This window comes from Lolium perenne, chromosome 2 (assembly GCF_019359855.2).
Source record: "Lolium perenne isolate Kyuss_39 chromosome 2, Kyuss_2.0, whole genome shotgun sequence".
Taxonomy (NCBI): Eukaryota; Viridiplantae; Streptophyta; class Magnoliopsida; order Poales; family Poaceae; genus Lolium; species Lolium perenne.
This window is the reverse complement of record NC_067245.2, coordinates 97,286,984-97,293,074: the sequence shown is the minus strand read 5'-3', so window position 1 is coordinate 97,293,074 and position 6,091 is coordinate 97,286,984.

Genomic DNA, 6,091 nt, shown 5'->3' with positions numbered 1-6,091 from the left:
AGATAGTGCCCTAGAGTCAAATAATAGAGAATGTTCATTATTATATCTTAATAGTTCATGATAAGTTTTATGCCATGCTATAACTGTATCAATCGGAAACATTGGTACATGTGTGGTACGTAAACAAACCAGAGTCCCTAGTAAGCATATATGCGAACTCGCTCATTGTGGTCATTTGATGATCGAGGTTTCCCGCTCATGGGCAATTATGTGAATTGGAAATTAATTAGGTCATGTCAATGGATTAATGATATTATGGACATACCAATATATAAATATTGTGATGCGATCAAGTCATGAAATTTACCGTTACAATAATTATGAAAGAGTGGTGACCTAATCCCTAGACCGTGAGATCATATTTAATCGCTATCACTGGAGGTTGCTTTGAGTGCATCAACCGTCACACCGTAAGTCTGTAACTGGGTGATCATAAAGGTGTCCACAGGTATTCCAAAGGGGTAGGCTGAGGCATATGTGAAGAGTAGGATTTGTTCATTCATGTGATGGATAGATACTCTGGGCCCACTCGGTGAGATTACATCAATAAAGTTGCAGCGTATGACTAGGTCATGAGGATGGAATATCACGGGAACGAATTGAATGACCTGGTCAGTAACGAGATCGAACTAGGTATGGTGGTACCGACGATCATATCTCGGACAAGTGACAGTATCAAAGTAACCACGAGAATAGGACTCAACGTAATGGTTCAAACGACGATAGTCTACGTGGAATTCACAAGGGTTATTATGGGCGTCCTGGTCCCGCTATTGATCATTGATCATAGAAGTGTCTCGGTCATGTCTGAGTATTACAAAACCGTAGGGTAACACTCTTAAGGGTTCGTGATGCTTAGATTGTTTTGGAATTCGGAAACACCAGAGAAAAGAGAGAGAAAACCGGAAAGGGTTACGAGGGATCTGAAGGGTGTTTGGAGTGGTTCGGGAGGTGTCTCGGATCATCGGATGTTAAATAATATGTATTATATATTAATTAAATGATTAAATAAAAATTATTTGATTAGATAAAGGTGCATCCCACCTTAAATGGGCCCCTCCAGGAGGGGAGCCCATTAAGGGGCTAGCCAACCCCCAAATGGTCCATGTGGTGGGGCGGCTAGGGTTTGGGGTTTGGGGCGCATGGGCCTCCCTTGGCCTAGCCACCCCCTCCCTAGGGCTGGCCCGCCACCCCTCCCCCTCCCCTATACAAGGTCTAGGCATGAAGGGAAGGAGCACACAATTCCCTCGAGGAAAAGGAGAACCCCTCCCGGGCGCCTCTCCTCACTCTTTCTCTCTCCCGATTTCTATCCTGCGTGTCGCTCCTCGAAGAGATGCGCACGGAGGGAGTCATATCTGCACCAGTACGTCTCGTGCTGGTGGCCTTCCGATCTAGAATATCTACTTCCGCAATCTCGGTTGGATCAGAGGTTCGGGATTCATTGCCAACACCGTATGTGTGTGAAACCTACGGGGTGTTGCACTTGCGCCACTCGATGGAGTGCAACGAGGATTGAACACGACCCTAAGGTCGGCGATGAGTACGACTATGTCATTCATGTTCTAGCAGAACGTTAACTGCTATCGGTCTATGAGGGTACATCATCGAAACCATCTCTGTTACAGCATTACTCTTAGATAGATCTGGGCAATCAGAGTGCTCTATTTAGTTTTTTTTTGTTTTCTGCCGTGAACCGTGACACTCCACCCTCACATGCTTGTTTCCTTCTGCATCTCCTTCTCTGTTGCCACCTTTTGCCCCCCGAGGTCCTCCACAGTCGCCGCTTGTTCGCCCCTGCTCCTCCATGCTATGAGTCCCCTCCCACCGCTTGTTTTTCTGCCACGAATGTCGGTAACCTTCTCCTCCTGTCCCTATAGGCCCTCTTGACCTAGTGGTAGATGTAGTGGTTGGTTTCTCAAGAATTGTGTGGAAATAGTTCAAGATAGATCGTGTATGTGCTCCCACTGGAAACTTGCAAATCCATGCAATAAAATTTGGAATCTATATCTAGGGTTTCCTAAGCACGACATGCCGGTGATTCCGGCCTCCCGCGGGCCGAAGATTCTGCCCCTGGAATCTCCACCAAAATCTCGACCAAAAATTTTGGTATGCACCAGAAACTTAGGGTAAAGTCCATTAATTTCAACCCATAATTTTTGGGTTGTCATTTCCTAGTTATGTGTGCTTATCTCCCATCTATCCACCTAGTGCTTTTCACAGGTAGTGATTCCTCACATCCTGATCGTAAGGAGAAAAGTGCTCCTCGAAAGGAAAAGTGTGTGATGAACGAAGAAAGAGTGCGAGGTGAAGATTCCGTGAGGAAGTAGAGGAAAAAGAATGCCACGAGAGATGAAACTCGTGAGAGGGCTGCAAAGGTCTGAAAAAACATCTCTCTACCATTATGATTTTGTGTGTTTGATGACAACATTTGTGATACCTTAATGTGTGTTAAGTGGTGCAGGATGTTTTGGCTCATTAGCTTCATCTATATTGCGTTCATGCTGAAAAGAAAGAAGAGGTAGAAAATCACCAGGCCGGATAATCCGGGGCCGGATTCTTGGAAAATATCCGGCGCCCAAATTTCGTCTAAGGACTTAAGGAAAATGGCTACTAGACTACCCCCAGATTATTGACCGGACATTTCGTGGCAAACCGGATAATCCGGCCCCAAGTTTCACCAATGGCTCGATTTTTTAAGGGGTATAAATACCCCTTGTATTCTTCAAGCTCAAGCTGCTCGTTTTTCTCAAGAACACCACCTCAAGTTGAGCCACGAAAATCATTTGATTCCCTCCCTCAACCACCCAAAGCTCTTGATCTTTGGAGAATCGAAGGAGAAGACCCTGATCTACATCTTCACCAAAGCGATTTGCATTTCCCCCACATTCACTTGAGGGCCCCTTTGCTAGTGTTTTCTTTGGAAACCCTAGTTGTTGTTTACTTCATTGATAACTTGTTGTTGTGTTGTAACAACCTTGGGAGCCTCCAATTCGGTTTTGGATGTGTGCCCCAAGAACCTTGTAAAGGCCTGATTTTCGCCTCAAGGAAATCCTTTAGTGGAGAAGTGAGCTAGGCCTTCGTGGCGTTGCTCACCGGAGAATAGGATGAGGCCTTTGTGGTGTTGGTTAGGCCTTCGTGGCAACCACACCCCTCAAACGTAGACGTACTTCCCCTCAAAAGGAAGAAACTAAGGGAATCATCCCTTGTGGCTCCGCGTGCTCCACTCTTTGTCTCATCTATCCTTTATTGCCTTGTTATATCTTGCTTAGTTGTGTACCTTTTCATCTAGGTAAATTCACATAGTTGTGTATGTAGAGAATTTACCTTTGTGCCAAGCCTCAACTGAAAAGAACTAAAAATTTGGTAGGACCTATTCACCCCCCTCTATGTGCGGCATATGATCCTTTTAAGGTCGAGTTATAAAAGAGGAGAAGAACGAAACCATGAAGAACATTCCAATCACGAGTTTCATGGCATGAGGAAGCAAAACTTATATGAATTGGCACAATATGATAGTGATGACTACTTTTTGATCAAGGAGCAAGAACTCATTCAACTGCAGACCTATGGAACTTTTGAGACCAAGGTGTGCCCCATGAAGGCTATTGATTTTTAGCAGCGGAGGAGGAATGCATACTTCACTGAAGCTTTGTGGGTGACAGAGAAACCGATACTTCACCTATTGATGCATTGGGTTTCAACACAACTAAAATGTATGGAGTTGAGCCAGACAAGAACAAGCATGCTCCCATCTATAGTTATACAGGGAAATCGGGTCAGAGCAAGGGGCTGCTGCCTTTGCATGCCATTAATCTTCAAGCCTTTTTCCAGAACATCTCGCCAAACTATGGGAGTGCATATATATGTGATAACCCCCAAGTGCAGGGGATCACCATAGTACAATTCGATAAGTATTTGAGTGTCGAACCCACGAGAAGTTGTCTATTTTCTAAATCCCTATAACCCACTTATATGGCCTTCTATGCAAAGCTAGGATCTAGTGTGTGTGTGTGTGTGTGTGTGTGTGTGTGTGTGTGCGCGCGCGCGAAGAAGTTTCAACTATAAAACTATCAGTGCTGAAATTAAAATGCAATAAGTAAAACTAATGAAAGATAATTAAAGTGATATGATGTGGAGTAAGAGAAAGTAACTCAAGGGAGTAAGTGTTTTGGCAAATTGATATTTCATTTATGTGGTTGTCACAATTAGTGAAGCTTAGTATAGTCTTTTTAGTGTTTTCTTATAGAGAGGGGCCATATATAGGTGCAGCCATTGATATGAGAAATTGCACCCCTAGTGATTGATAGCAAGGCCAATTAAAAACAAACAAGGAAATTATTAAGACATAAAGTCCAACCACCACTGTAACTTTAAAGGTCCTCATAGTTATACCCCCGTTGATTAACCATGAATTAATACACCATGAATCTAAGATTTGGGATATGGTTTCTGTTAAGATCCAACCGTCCTTCCTCCTATCATCATGCAACGGTGACAACCTCATACATTCCAACATATGTGTGCACTCATATATCAATACAAAATATCATCATTGAAGATACCAAAAACTCATATGCAACCATCACAAATTATCTCACAATTGTGAAGAACAAGCCACTACTCAAACAAAGACATAGAGGTACAATACATCATGGGAAAACGATAGATTGCCTCACACATCATGTTTGCCCCTTCTTCTTCCTTGGACTTGGTCATGCTTAGAGGAGCTTCTCCTCCTCCTTGTTGGCTGCCAAGGAGGAGGATTTTTGTCACAATAGATGGATGCCTCCAAAAGTAGGGTTTCCTCTCAATATATAGAGGTGTAGATGCAATCTTGGCCATATGATGGATGCCCCTTTGATCCAAGGACTCTTGGGCACCTCTAAAACCTTCCTACGACTTCCCTCTGGCCTTTATGAGCCCACAAAGTCGTGACTTGGCCGAATCACTCAAATATGGAAAGAGTTTGAGTCAATCACGTCGCAAATTTCCAGGTTTCCGAAACTGCCTATGTACCCTTCCGTAAAACGGGCATAGATTTCACATACAAACTTCGTTTGGGGCGTTATTTACGTAAAATTAAACTTATGCAAATTCTCCGCAACTTCTATCTGTAGAACTTTTTACGTTTGAGGCCATCTTCGGGTCTGTTTTGGGCGATCTTTAATCCCGCATGGACGGATTTTAGGAAACTCCAGATTTCACCATAATGACTGGCTTACTTTCATATTTGCCTATTTACTACACAACAAAAATAAGAACTTGTGCACTTTTACAACTATTAATATGTTAGTCCCAGTAAATATAATAAATTTGAAATATAATAAGGATTTTAGGACAATAAATTATAAAGTTCATGTATGAATCTTACATGCATCAATATGCTATCCGTGGTGGGTTGGTGGAGATCATCTTCCACTCCTACGAGGTCTTCCACGCATGTCCTAAATGCAGCCAAAAGGATTCACATCATGGACTTCATTTTTTAGAAGATGTACCTTATTGTGATGGAGAGGAAGTGCCCCTTTACACCATATGTGATGAAGTTGCTGGTCCACTCATGCACAAATAACCTAGATATAATGGAGGCTTGTTAGGATCATCATGTGGGGTGCCTCCAATGAAAGAAGGATCACATTGTTCCGGATGACTATGTGGGCTTTGCCTCCACTCATGGAGAGGCAAGTGGCTCCGGCGCTCCTCAAGAGGATCCAATTTGGACCTGCACCCTCTACATGAAGGTGGTCCACGAGAAGGTGAAGAAGCTTCCATGGTACCACAATTTTATCTTGTGCATGCATGTGGAGACCCGCAAGGAGAACTATGCCAACTACCCCACCAATAAGAACATTCTCTACAATCACGGTTTGATCAACCGCAAGGTAAATGAGTAGGAACAATGGCGCATCAACTGGACAGATTTTGATGATGTTGTTGGAGATATGCCCAAGAGGCAATAATAAAAGTGTTTATTTTTATATCTTAGTGTTCATGATAAATGTTTACATCTCATGCTATAATTGTATTAACCGGAAACATTAATACTTGTGTGTTTTGTAAACATAAAGGAGTCCCTAGTAAGCCTCTTGTT